We start from the raw sequence: 14,188 nt of genomic DNA on the forward strand, positions 1-14,188 counted from the left end.
TCCTCAATCCTGCTCTGAATCTCTGTACCCCGAAAAAGCATCCCCTTCAGCCATCTCTGATGAGGCTGTTCTTGCTTTTCTTGGAAATCCAAAAGGCCTCTCCAAATAGAAAGATGGTTTTCCTTAGTGAAACACCTCAAGTGTCCTTCGCCCCTCCCCAGTCCAGCCCCCTCCCCACATTAGGTCCCGTCAGATGAACGTCATTTCTGAAAGAGTTGACCAAGGAAATAAGAATTCATCAAAGATTTGCAGAAATTATCAATATCAGTTATCCAGAAGTTCTGTACTCAGTGTGCTAACTTGGTCAGAAGATAGTAGCCTTACACTAGTTACTTACTGATTGGTTGACTAACACTTAGACTCAATGGTGGTTTATGCTAAATAAAAATATTGGGAAAGGAATCCAGTGACTTGAGAAACTGGAAGTGTGGAAGTGGCTTTATCATTTACAACCTGTCCACTCATGCACAAAACTTGGCCTTAAAGGGCCAAGAAGTTACTCCTTTTACCAAGGCTCTAAGGATTGCACTGAGAAGGGATACTATCAGGAGCCCAGGATACTGGTTGAAATCGATGCAGTTGAAATGAGCTTTTAACTTTTATGATCTTTTAAGAATCATGAGTAGTGGGCTTTAACTATTAGACAAGAGGTGCGGAAAGGTATCAGAATGAGTAGTCTAAATGGACCAACCAGCAAAGAATTTTGCCAAACCGGAAAGTCCTTCCTTCTTGATTAATGTAACAAAATTCTATCATGTCTTATAAGCAGAGGCCAAAATTGAGCTACCATGAGTGTCATCACTCCTACCCAATTTCCTGGTTGAGTCAGTTCACTGATTCAGCATCATTTTAGCGAAGGAAAGGCCAGGTATGCCCTACAGTAACATTATAAACATCTACTGTGCATATTCTTCCCAGATTTCCCCAAATAGACCTGTGTTCCTTTCATGGAATAGCTAGTTAAGGAAAATATCCAGACCACTTTTGATGTCTTGAACTCTGGCTTTGTTTGGTGATAAATGGAACTTTGAACCAAGTCCATCTTAGCAAAATGTCAAAGTACACTGCAATTATTTCCTAGTTCATCAATGTGGGTTGGAATTGATGTTCTTGCAACTGAGAGAATCTGCACATTGGCCTGTCAACCCTGGGGTAAGTAGAGACTATTTTGGTGGAGAGAGCCATATGGAAGCCCTGGGTCTCTCCACTTTCAATAAAAGAGTCATAAAAACTTTCGTGTCTTTGGGGAGGCTCATGGAGATTGATACCACTCTCAAAGATGAAAGATTCAGGATGGAAATTTAAATGACATCTCCATTTAACCCTGCAGTATGACAGACGCAGAATGACAGAGAATTGTAAGTTTAATGGAGCAGTTACTAACATCATAGCTCCTGATCTAGACATGGTCTTGTTAGAGTACATCAGTAGAACCATTAGCACGGTGATCCCCAACTGATAAATGCTTTTAACTTGTAAAAGTTTCCAAATACAAACTGTTAAACATAAAAAATTTCCACATACAAAATACATATGTACACATATATAATACTAAACAAAATACATGCAGTCATGATCCAATTTAAGAATGAGGTGTCATAAGACCCACTGCAATGTCCTCTGTGCTTTTCTCCCATCACATCCTCTTCTCTCCCATTGAGAAATAGTGACTATCCTGAAATTTCTAATTTCTAAATTTCTAATTTATTAATCTTGAAAATATGAAATTATATCTTGTAGTTCTAATATGCATTTCCATGATTACTAATGAAGTCAAAATGCTTTCCTTGATTTTTAGCCATTCCTGTTTTTCATTCTCTGAAAAGTTTGTATGGGCACACTGCACGATGAGAAATATCTGGCTGGCAATATGAACACAAAATTGTAGAATTACTGGCTCTTATCCCTCTACCAAACAAAATATTGGTCCTAACACATAAGGCAATGATTTTGTTGCTTTGCCCTCTTCCTTATCCCAACACTGAGTCTAGCTAATTCCATGGGATGCCTCTGCATATAACTATATCCAGAGGTAAAAAGCAATAGCAAATGACTGCAAATTAATTTGATAATATCAAAATGTGTTCATGTCCTGCATGAATAGTGGCTTGATTCACCCTGTTTGGCAACATCATCATGCTGAGTTTCCTGATAAGAAAAATTATTGAAATAACCAGAATTCATTAATGTGAGCTATTACCTCATAACCATTTGCAAAATAAGTATTGTACTTCCTACACATGTTTTCTGTATGGCTTTGACATGTATGTATTTATAAGTTTTCGTTTTCTCCCTTCCATTCACTCTCTTATATTATATATAAGATGTGTTCATGGTAACTATATTAGTTTGTTCTTAGGTCACACAATGTTGAGTTAGAATTACTCAGAACCAGAAATTCAATTGTCAACACTCAGAGATTCCATATTTGAGTCTGGATGAAATGAATGGTGATATATTGGAGTGGCTCTCTCTGTGAAGGGAGTGACACAAGGAAGAAAGTTGCCTTGTATTTGGTGCTGACGTGTGTGTGTAAATATGAGGGGAAGGATATATACAAATGGTGTGTCATCAATGTAGTGAACTGGCATGAATCTTTATTGGTTTATTTATTTTCAAATATTTTGGCTGCATTTCTTTTAAACTCCCTTCCTGTAGGTGGGACTGCCTTCTGCTATAGAAATATCAGATGATTTCCCGTTCACTCTAGCAAATGGGAAACATGGACATGGGATCTAGGCTTGGCCAATAAGAGATATCATCCCAGGCTTTGGTTCAGAAGCAAGAGGCAATAAAAGGTAATACAAGACATACATACATACACACAAGACAAAATGAATTCATATGGTGACAATGCCTACATTACCAACACAGTTTTGAAAGGTAGGGCTGACAATACACCACCAGTGCTTTAAGGGGTTTATGCCTGTGGTGATCATGGGCACTTGGTAGATCTGAGACGTGCATGAAAACAGCAGTGGGACCCCACCAGATGTTTATTAGGCATGATTTTGCAATAATTCTACCTGGCTTTCATGTTTCCTGTTCCTTTTACAAGTTTGATCTTTTGACTTTACTGGTTTGTTTGTTACATGGGTGTGTATGTATGTGAGGGGGGTTGTGTTTTAACTGAAATATAAATTTTTGTTTAGCTTGTTTTTTTCACTTAAATTATATATTGTGAACATCCCTATAGGTCACTAGATCAATATCCAATTCTTTTATTTTCTGGTTTCTTTATGCATACAATAATTTTAAGGTAATTATACTATAACTTGTATGCTACATTATTATTTTTGTCTTTTAATTTTTTTCTTTTCATTACCTCCACCCCTCAATCTCAGATTAGCAACCTCATTTATATCCTTCTGCTCCTCTCTCTATACTCCTATAATATACAAGTTGTCATTGATTGATTTACAAAAATGGCACAATGCTAAGCACACTTTTGTGCATCATGTTCCCCCTACCACCATCCACTGAAAATATCTTATGAAAACGCTTCAAAGTTGGCTGATGTGATTATAATTTAATCTTTTTCAAAGCTTAATATTTCATGGTGTAACAACACCATGATTGATTCGACCATTCTTCTTTAGGAATATTCATTTGGTTTTCAGTTGTTTTGTCAGTATAAACCATGTATCAACACACATGCTTGAATAAATATACTATGTCCTGGTACTTTTATTTTTTTTTAAGTTAACTTTTATTGAGTTTATGATATTTTACAATCTTGTGAAATTTCAGTTGTACATTATTGTTTGTTAGTCATGTTGTAGGTGTACCCCTTCACCCTTTGTGCCCACCCCCCAGCCCCCACCCCCTCTTTCCCCTGGAAATCTGTTCTCTTTGTCTACACGTTTAGATTCCTCATATGAGTGAACTCGTACAGAGATTGTCCTTCTCTATCTGGCTTATTTCACTTAACATAATTCCCTCAAGGTCCATCCACGTTGTTGTGAATGGGACGATTTTATTCTTCTTTATGGCTGAGGAGTATTGCATTGTATATATATATATCATATCTTCTTTATCCAATCATCAGTTGATGGGCACTTGGGTTGCTTCCACGTCTTGGCTATTGTAAATGATGCTGCAATGAACATAGGGGTGCATGGAACTTTTGGAATTACTGACTTAAAACTCTTTGGATAGATACCTAGTAGTGGGATGGCTGGGTCATATGGTATTTTTATTTTTAATTTTTTGAGGAATCTCCATACTGTTTGCCATAGTGGCTGCACCAGTATGCAGTCCCACTAGCAGTGTATGAGGGATCCTTTTTCTCCACAACCTCTCCAACATTAGTTACTTTTTGTTTTGGTTATTTTTGCCATTCTAATGGGTGTAAGGTGATATCTTAGTGTAGTTTTGATTAGCATTTCCCTGATGCTTAGTGATCTTTTCATGTGCCTATTGGCCATCCGTATATCTTCTTTGGAGAAATGTCTGTTCATGTCTGCTGCCCATTTTTTGAATGGATTGTTTTATTTTTTGTTGTTGAGTTGTGTGAGTTCTTTGTATATTATGGAGATTAACCCTTTGTCTGATATATGACTTGCAAATATTTTTTCCCAATTAGTGGGTTGTTGTTTTGTTTCAATCCTGTTTTCCCTTGCCTTGAAGAAGCTCTTTAGTCAGATGAAGTCCCATTTGTTTATTCTTTCTATTGTTTCCCTTCTCTGAGAAGACATGGTGTCCGAAAAGATCCTTTTAATATTAATGTCAAAGAGTGTACTGCCTATATTTTCTTCTAGAAGCCTTATGGTTTCAGGTCTTACCTTTAGGTCTTTGACCCATTTTGAGTTTATTTTTGTGAATGGTGAAAAAGAATGGTCAATTTTCATTCTTTTACATGTGGCTGTCCAGTTTTCCCAGCACCATTTGTTGAAAAGACTTTCTTTTCTCCTTGTGTGCCCTCAGCTCCTTTGTCGAAGATTAGCTGTCCATAGATGTGTGGTTTTACTTCTGGGATTTGAATTCTGTTCCATTGATCTGTGTGCCTGTTTTTGTACCAGTACCATGCTGTTTTGATTACTGTAGCTTTGCAGTATGTTTTGAAGTCAGGTATTGTGATGCCTCCAGCTTTGTTCTTTTTTCTCAGGATTGTTTTAGCAATTCAGCGTCTTTTGTTGCCCCATATGAATTTTAGGATTCTTTGTTCTATTTCTGTAAAGAACGTCATTGTGTTTCTGATTGGGATAGCATTGAATCTGTAGATTGCTTTAGGTAGTATGGACATTTTAACTATGTTTGTTTTTACAATCCATGAACATGGAATGTCTTTCCATCTCTTTATGTCGTCATCCATTTCTTTCAGGAAAGCCTTGTAGTTTTCATTGTACAGGTCTTTCGCTTCCTTAGTTAAATTTACCCCAAGGTATTTTATTCTTTTTGTAGCAATTGTGAATGGTATTGTTTTCTCAAGTTCTTTTTCTGTTAGTTCGTTATTAGAGTATAGAAATGCTACTGATTTATGTAAGTTGATTTTATACCCTGCAACTTTGCTGTTGTTGTTGATTATTTCTAAAAGTTTTCCAATGGATTCTTTGGGGTTTTCTATATATAAGATCATGTCATCTTCAAACAGTGAGAGTTTCACTTCTTCCCTCCCTATTTGGTTTCCTTTTATTCTTTTCTCTTGCCTAATTGCTCTAGCCAAAACCTCCAGTACTATGTTGAATAAGAGTGGTGATAGAGGGCATACTTGTCTCATTCCTATTTTCCGGGGAATGGCGCTCAGTTTTTGCCCATTGATTATGATGTTGGCTGTGGGTTTGTCATATATGGCCTTTATTATGTTGAGATAATTTCCTTCTATATCCATTTTTTTCAAAGTTTTTATCATAAATTTCTGCTGGATCTTGTCAAATGCTTTCTCTGCATCTATTGAGATGTTCATGTGGTTTTTATTCCTCAATTTGTTGATGTGGTGTATCACGTTGATTGATGTTGAACCATCCCTGTGTCCCTGGTATGAATCCCACTTGATCATGATGTATGATCCTTTTGATGTATTGCTGAATTCGAGTTGCCAAAATTTTGTTGAGGATATTTGTATCTATGTTCATCAGTGATATTGGCCTGTAGTTCTCCTTTTTCGTGCTGTCCTTGTCAGGCTTTGGTATCAGCGTGATGTTGGCCTTGTAGAATGTGTTAAGAAGTGTTCTATCCTCCCTAATCTTTTGGAATAGCTTGAAAAGTATAGGTATTAAATCTTCTTTGAAAGTTTGGTAGAATTCCCCAGGAAAGTCATCTGGTCCTGGGGTTTTATTCTTTGGGATGCTTTTGATTGCTGTTTCAATCTCTTTCCTTGTGATTGGTCTGTTCAGATTGTCTGCTTCTTCTTGACTTAGCTTTGGGAGATTGTAAGAGTCTAAGAATTTATCCATTTCCTCTAGGTTATCCATTTTGTTGGCATATAGTTTTTCATAGTATTCTCTTATAATCCGTTGTATTTCGGCAGAGTCTATTGTTACTTCTCCTCTTTCATTTCTGATTTTGTTTATTTGAGATTTCTCTCTTTTTTTCTTTGTATGTCTGGCTATGGGTTTGTCAATTTTATTTGTCTTCTCAAAGAACCAGCTCTTTGTTTCATCGATCCTTTCTACTGCCTTTTTTCTTTCAGTAGCATTTATTTCTGCTCTGATTTTTATCATTGCTCTCCTTTTACTGACTCAGCTTTGTTTGTTCTTCTTTCTCTAATTCAGTTAGGTGTAATTTGAGATTGCTTATTTGGGATTTTTCTTGTTTGTTAAGGTGTGCCTGTATTGAGATAGATAGAATGATCTATGTGCACTTGAGAAGAATGTGTATTCTGCTGTTTTTGGATAGAGTGTTCTATATATATATGTCTATTAAGTCCAACTGTTTTAGCTTTTCATTTAACTTCACCGTTTCCTTGCTGATTTTCTGACTAGATGATCTGTCCAACGATGTGAGTGGGGTGTTGAGGTCCCCTACTATTATTGTGTTATTTTTGATATCTTCTTTTAGTTTGTTAATAGTTGCTTTATGAACTTTGGTGCTCCTGTGTTGGGTGCATAGATATTTATAAGCATTATTTCTTCTTGATGGAGTGTCCCTTTGATCATTATATACTGACCCTCTATGTCTCTCTTTACCTGCCTTATCTTGAAATCTACTTTGTCTGATATAAGTATTGCGGCACCTGCTTTTTTTTGTTTGCCATTAGCTTGGATTATCATCTTCCACCCCTTCACTCTGAGCCTGTATTTGTTATTGGAGCTCAGATGTGTTTCCTGGAGCAACAGATTTTTGGATCTTGTTCTTTAATACGTCTTGCCACTCTGTGTCTTTTTATTGGAGAGTTCAGTCGGTTTACATTAAGGGTGATTATTGATGCACAAGGGCTTAATGCTGTCATTCTCTCACTCATTTTCTGGTTTTCCTGCATTTCCTTAGTTTCTTGTTCTGTGTGCTTTTGCCTACCCATTGACTTCTGCAGTTTCTTAGCTTTTTCCTTATTTGTTTTTTGTGTCTCTCTTCTGTTTTTTAGTTTAATGGCTACCCTGAAGTTTGTATTCAGAATCTCGTGCATAACAGAGTCCATTTTCTGGCGGCCTCTTATTTCCTTAGCCTAAACTGATTCAGTCCCTTTTCTCCTCCCATCCTAAGTTATTATGGTCATCTCTTATTCCAACTTGTGTTGTGAGTTTGTGGTTAAAGTGACAAGATTGGCTTTGCTTTTGGTGATTTCCTTCCCTTTATCCTGATGCTATAGTTGAACATTTGCTATCCTATTCTGGTTCTGTCGATTTGTCTCCTTACTCTGTGTTTTGTGACCCCTTTCTCCATTTTTTTCTTTTTTCAGGTATGAGGGCCTTCTTGAGGATTTCTTGTGGGGGGGCCTCATGGCTACAAAGTCCCTTACCTTTTGCTTGCCTGAGAAAGGTTTAATTTCTCCCTCATATCTGAAGGATATTTTTGCTGGATAGAGTATTCTTGGCTGAAAATTTTTATCTTTTAAAGTTTTGACTATGTCATTCCAATCTCTCCTAACTTGCAAGGTTTCTGCAGAGAAATCCACTGAAAGTCTGATAGGCGTTCCTTTGTAGGTTATTTTCTTCTGCCTTGCTGCCCTGAATATTCTTTCTTTGTCACTCACTTTTGCCAGTTTTGCTACTATATGCCTTGCAGTCAGTCTTTTTACATTGACATATCTAGGAAATCTGAAAGCTTCCTCCACACACATTTCTCTCTCATTCCCTAGATTTGGGAAGTTCTCTGCTATTATTTCTTTAAGCACGCTTTCTGCTCCATTCTCCTTTTCTTTGCCCTCGGGGATACCTATAATTCTTATGTTGCATTTCCTCATTGAGTCAGCTATTTTTCAGAGATTTTCTTTATTTCGTTTTATTCTTAGTTCTCTCTCTACCTCTGTTTGGAGCCATTCAACCTGTCTATCTTTGGTTATGCTGATTTGCTCCTCTATGGGATCCACACAGGCATTCATGGAATCTGCATTATGTTTTATTTCTTCCATTGTATTTTTCCTCTCCAGTATTTCTGATTGATTCTTTTTTATAGTTTCAGTCTCTTTTGTGAAGTAACTCCAGAACTCGTTTACTTGTTTCTCTATATTTTCCTTTACCTCATTGATTTTTTTGATGATAGCTATTCTGAATTCATTGTCATTTAGTTTACTTATTTCTAAGTCCTCAGGACATAATACTGGGTGCTTGTTTTCCCTCTGGTCTGGAGCTTTTATGAACCGCTGGATGCTGGAACTATGGGTCTTGCCCATTGTGATATTGTTCGATTGTAGTTACAGCCTGTTGCCACTAGATGGGGGTCAATAGCTGAGTATTCTGAGCCCTCTGCCTTCAGCCAAGATGGCACGGCACAGCTGGGTTGGGGGGAGCACTTTCTCTTGTGTGCAGACCCAGGTTTTCGACCAGCTCTCGCTATCTGGTCTCTTGGGGTCTTGGCTTGATGAGGTCACTCCATGTGAAAGCTTTCGCCTTGTTAGAGGGCTTTCATCTGGGCTGGAAGGGCCCTAGGGAGTCCTGGGTGATCCTGCTGATGTGTGGCCCCTCCCCCACTCCTTCCCTCACTGAACGTCCTGTGCAGTGATCCCAGTATTTAAGGGAAGGAGCAAAGTTCTCTCTTACCCCATTCCAGCTCCTCGGAGGGAGGCTCCAGCCTCTCTGCCCTCCGTCCTTTGGCTGCTGTGGGTCTCAGAGGATTACTGTGCTATTAGGATATGTTTTTGTTGGAGGGGAGAGAGTCCCAAGCAAGCTCACTCTGCCATAGCACTGGCATCACTCCTGGTGCTTTTATTTTTATGAGACAGATTCCTGGAGTGGAACAACTGCCTTTCAGAGTACATTTATTTAATTTAATTAATTAATTAATTAATTTTAAGATTTTGTTTTTCATTTTTCTCCCCAAAGGCCCCCAGTACATAGTTGTATACTTTCATTTGTGGGTCCTTCTAATTGTGGCATGTAGGATGCCACCTCAGCATGGCTTGATGAGTGCTGCCATGTCTGCACCCAGGATCTGAACTGGCAAAACCCTGGGCCACTGAAGTGGAGCACACGAATTTAACCACTCAGCCACTGGCTGGCCCCCAGAGTACATTTATTTTTAAAATTCAATAAATTTTGTAGTATTGCTTTCTCAAAGAAGGCAGTGTAACTATGCACATTTATACCAACAATATGGGAGACGAAGCTTTTCCCTTCATCCAAGCAGCAACAGATGTTTCTATTAATAACTTGAATAATTATCTCAATTTGTAAAAGTTCAGACAAATCAATAAGAAAAAGACTACTACCTTAAAAGAAATTAGTAAAGTTAATGAAAGCCTAATTTACAAAATAAGATATACTTATGAAATATCATGTTTTTACTCATGCTTGCAAAAGCAATGAAAGTTATAACATCAAGAGATTCTAATTATTACTTATACGACTTGGAAATAATTATGTCTTTAGGTATTTCATTAGGAAAAGTCACTCTAAAACTCTAAGCAACAAAAATGTTTGGAAACTTAGATGTTTTAAACCACCTTAAAAAGATGGTGAAAAAGAGAGTGCTGTTGAGATGGAGAGTGCAAACAGGTGATGACCACTTATGGATTCTGGACAATTTTAAGTTGAGAGTAAGCAGTTGTGAATCTATCTGCGTTACCAGGCAGGGAGAGGGTAATTGAGTCCTCCTTTCCTCTTAGGTATAAATATTAGTTTCAGAAAGACATGAACACTTCTCAGGAGGGCTCAAATAACAAACATGTGGGGAAATATATGCATGATTGTTAAAAACCTGTCATTACTCTCTTCCTGTTGTTTTTCTCCTCATCAGGATCCTGAAGACCCAAGATTAATCCTATCCCCTGAGACGCTAAATCAAGTTAGGCTCCTACCCATCCAGCCATGTTAGTTTCCATTCCCTGTACTTCAGCTAGCTGGGTACTTGAGGAGGCATGAACCACTCTTTCTCACCAAGGAATCACAGTCATGTCTGTTCCTTGAGTAATGATTTGCAAACTAGTGCCTCCATATAGCATGTAGAAACTGAAAAATTTGGGGAAAAAAACACCACAGATGAGTTTTATACTGAAATGAATCACAAATGTAAGATGAGTTCTTAGAAAGGTAGATTTCCCTTATTTCTCTTTGTTTTCCTTCTTAAACTTCCATTCAGAACCAAGATACTTGGGGATTGTTAGACTTCCTTCTAAATTTGGTTATCCAGTCTCTCTCTCCTTCCCTATATATGTATAATTAGTAATTGAAGGCCTACAAATAGAGAATAAGTCACTACAGCATGGACAAATGAGTCAAACATTGGTACCTGTGATTATTAATCTTGCCTAAATCTCAGGCTACATTGTAATGCACATGATGAAAGTTTTAGTATCTCATCTAATATGAATGTGAGATTATCCTGGTAATGGGATCCTACTGGTAAAAGAGAGATTTTAGAAATATGTCTGTTCCACTCTTGTTTTTTCTTTTTTGCTGAGGAAGATTAACCCTGAGCTAACGTCTGTGCCAATCTTCCTCCACTTTATATGTGTGTTGCCAGCACAACATGGCTGAGGAGTGGTATACATCCATGCCCAGGATCCAAACCTGCTAACCTGGGCCACTGAAGCAGAGTGCACTGAACTCAACCACTATGTCACAGGGGCAATCCCCTGTTTGTTCTACTTTGTGAGTTCTGATATCCATGTAGGTGATTATGATAATTCTGTCTCTGCTATTTATTCTTTTATTTGAAAAAACATAGCTTTAATATAGCTTAAGCCACATTACCTGGAAATAGGATGCATTTTGTCTGGGCTTTGCTAAGAGCAGAGACTCTCATTTGTCTCACATTGATGAGCCAGCTTCAGTCTTCTCTCATAGAACAATTAATATGAATCCTGAACGTGACAGTATTTAGATTAAATAAATAACATCATTTCTGCCTCACTTTTCATTGTACGGAATCCCAACTTTTGTTGACATCAAGCTGACATAGGTCCTTTCCTTTTGCATTGGTTCCATTTTTCCTGTCTCAGGTAGTAGGTTTTACATAAGAACCATATACTTGATGTAATTGTCTTCTCTTATGAAAGCATTGCCTGGATTTATAAGCATGACAAGTAGAAAATGAGGCGAGAGATATTCTAACATAACCAATTTTAGAAAATATTTAGATATCTAGGATAGAAGGATTTATGTTAGAAAACTGCCTACACCATGGATTGTGGTTGGGAGAACACATAGAAACTATATGTTCTTAAGGCCTCATAAAAGATGGTCAAATGCAAGAGAAGCATGAGGCTAGCATTGTATTAAGCTTGGTATTTTCTGGATAACATAGCAGATTGCAAGGATCCTGTTATAGAGTTGAGTTTCTTAACCTCCTCTGAGAGAAGTCTCTTTATAAGCAGATGGTGGTGGCAGTGAGACACGAGTATCAATACCAGTGATGAAATTTTCCTGAGACATCTAGCTTTGAAATTGAGAAGTATTTACAGCACAAAGAGAATTTATTTATTCTTCATCCTTCCTTCCTTTCCCCACTTCTTCTTTCTCTAAATATATTTGTATTTTTTGTATTACAGAATTCTTATTACAGAATTGACGTTTTTATATATCTATCTATAGATAGATAGATAAGGATAGAGATAGAGATGATACAGATATAGATATATCAGATGGCCAGGTGGCCAGGACTTGAAGGTGGCCTCTAAAGCTGAGAGCGATGCTCCCTGCCAACAGCAAGCAAGGATACAGAGACATCAGTCTTAAAGCTTCAAGGAAACAAATTTTACTAACCTCAATAAGCTTGGAAGCGGATCCTGAGCCTCAAATGACAATATATTCTCTGATGAGATTACAGACGCAGCTGACTCCTTGATTTCAACTTGAAAAACTGTAAGATATTAATTTGAATTATTTTATGATGCTAGGTTTGTGATAATTTATGATACATCATTAGAAATTAATACAACTGGTTTCTCTTACTTTCTTTTGCACATATCTATGTACCTCTATTGGTGTGTGTGTGTGTGAGAGAGAGAGAGACATGCACACAGAGAGATGATGATGATGAAATCATTCGATCATCTTTATAAAAGAAGTTTTGTAATAAGCAAAGTTGAGTATAACTCTAGAATTATCTACCATAGATGATGCAGTTGCTACATAGAGAATGAGTCCTCAGTTCCCAACTAAATAATGGATGTTCTTTATATTCCCAGAGGGAGAGGGACCAAAGGTGTGGAGAAATGACAAATGTGAGTATCATGACAATGTTCATCCTCATGGGACTTCCCAATGAGCCAGCACTGGAAACCCTGCTCTTTGGAATCTTCTTGGTGATTTACATACTCACTGTGGTGGGGAACCTCCTCATCCTGCTGGTGATCTCGGTGGATTCCCACCTCCACACCCCCATGTACTACTTCCTGACCAATCTGTCTTTCATTGACATGTGGTTCTCCACAGTCACTGTGCCCAAAATGCTGATGTCCTTGGTCTCCACAGGAGGCAAGTCTATCTGCTTTCAGAGCTGTGTGGCCCAGCTCTACTCCTTCCACTTCCCAGGGAGCACTGAGTGTTCCCTCTTCACAGTCATGTCCTATGACCACTACCTGGCCATCTGTTATCCACTCAGGTACACCAGCAGGATGAGTGGGAGAATATGTGCCTTCCTGGCTACAAGCACGTGGCTCAGCGCCTCTCTGCACCCTGCTATCCAGACCACACTGACATTCCATTTGCCCTACTCTGGGCCCAATCAGATCCAGAATTACTTCTGTGATGTACCTCCCATCTTCAAACTGGCCTGTGCAGACACCTCTGCCAATGAGATGGTGATCTTTGTTAACATTGGGGTAGTGGCCTTGGGCTGTTTTCTCCTGATAGTGCTGTCCTGTGTTTCCATTGTCTGTCCCATCTTGAAGATCCACACCTCAAGGGGAGACACAGAGCCTTTTAGACCTGCACTTCCCACTGCATTGTGGTCCTTTGTTTCTTTGTTCCCTGTGTTTTCATTTACATGAGGCCAGGCTCCAAGGATGCTGTGGATGTGGTTGTGGCAGTTTTCTCCACTGTGCTGACACCCCTTCTAAACCCTGTGGTGCACTCCCTGAGGACCAAGGATGTGATGAAAACTCTGTTGAAGCTGAAAGACAAAGTAGCATATTCTCAGAGCAAATAAACACTTGACGTAGATATGCTCATTAAAAAAAAAGTTATATGATTTAATCATCAACATGTAATTTATTCATGTATAGTTCTCAGTGTTAACATTATCCAAAACCACCTACTCAGGACTATTTGTTTCACTAATTTTTCTGAGGAAATTAAAAAGTCACATTAAATTTTTAATCATGAGATTCCATTTTATTTAGCACAATCAAAAATTATATGTCATAATATATTTTGTAAAGTGGTGTGCAATAAAATTTAGTTTGATTTTTTTATTGAGGTATAATTGACATAAAACATTCTATTAGTTTCAGCCATACAACATAATAATGGAGATTTGTATATATTGCAAAGTGCTAAGCACAATAATTCTAATTAACATCCCTCTCCATACACAGTTACAAAAAATTTTCTTTTCTTGTGATGAAAACTTTTAAGATCTATTCTTTAGCTACTTTCAAATATGCAATAAAGTGGCCAGCCCCATGGCGTAGTGGTTAAGTTCAGTGTAT

General features: G+C 37.9%; 1 pseudogene; it reads left to right on the forward strand.

Moving 5' to 3' along the window:
* The first annotated feature begins 12,733 nt into the window (after window positions 1-12,733).
* Window positions 12,734-13,686, forward strand: LOC124225880 (olfactory receptor 10G9-like; annotated as a pseudogene).
* The last annotated feature ends 502 nt before the right edge of the window (window positions 13,687-14,188 follow it).

Source organism: Equus quagga, chromosome 14 (genome assembly GCF_021613505.1).
Source record: "Equus quagga isolate Etosha38 chromosome 14, UCLA_HA_Equagga_1.0, whole genome shotgun sequence".
In the NCBI taxonomy this organism is placed as follows: Eukaryota; Metazoa; Chordata; class Mammalia; order Perissodactyla; family Equidae; genus Equus; species Equus quagga.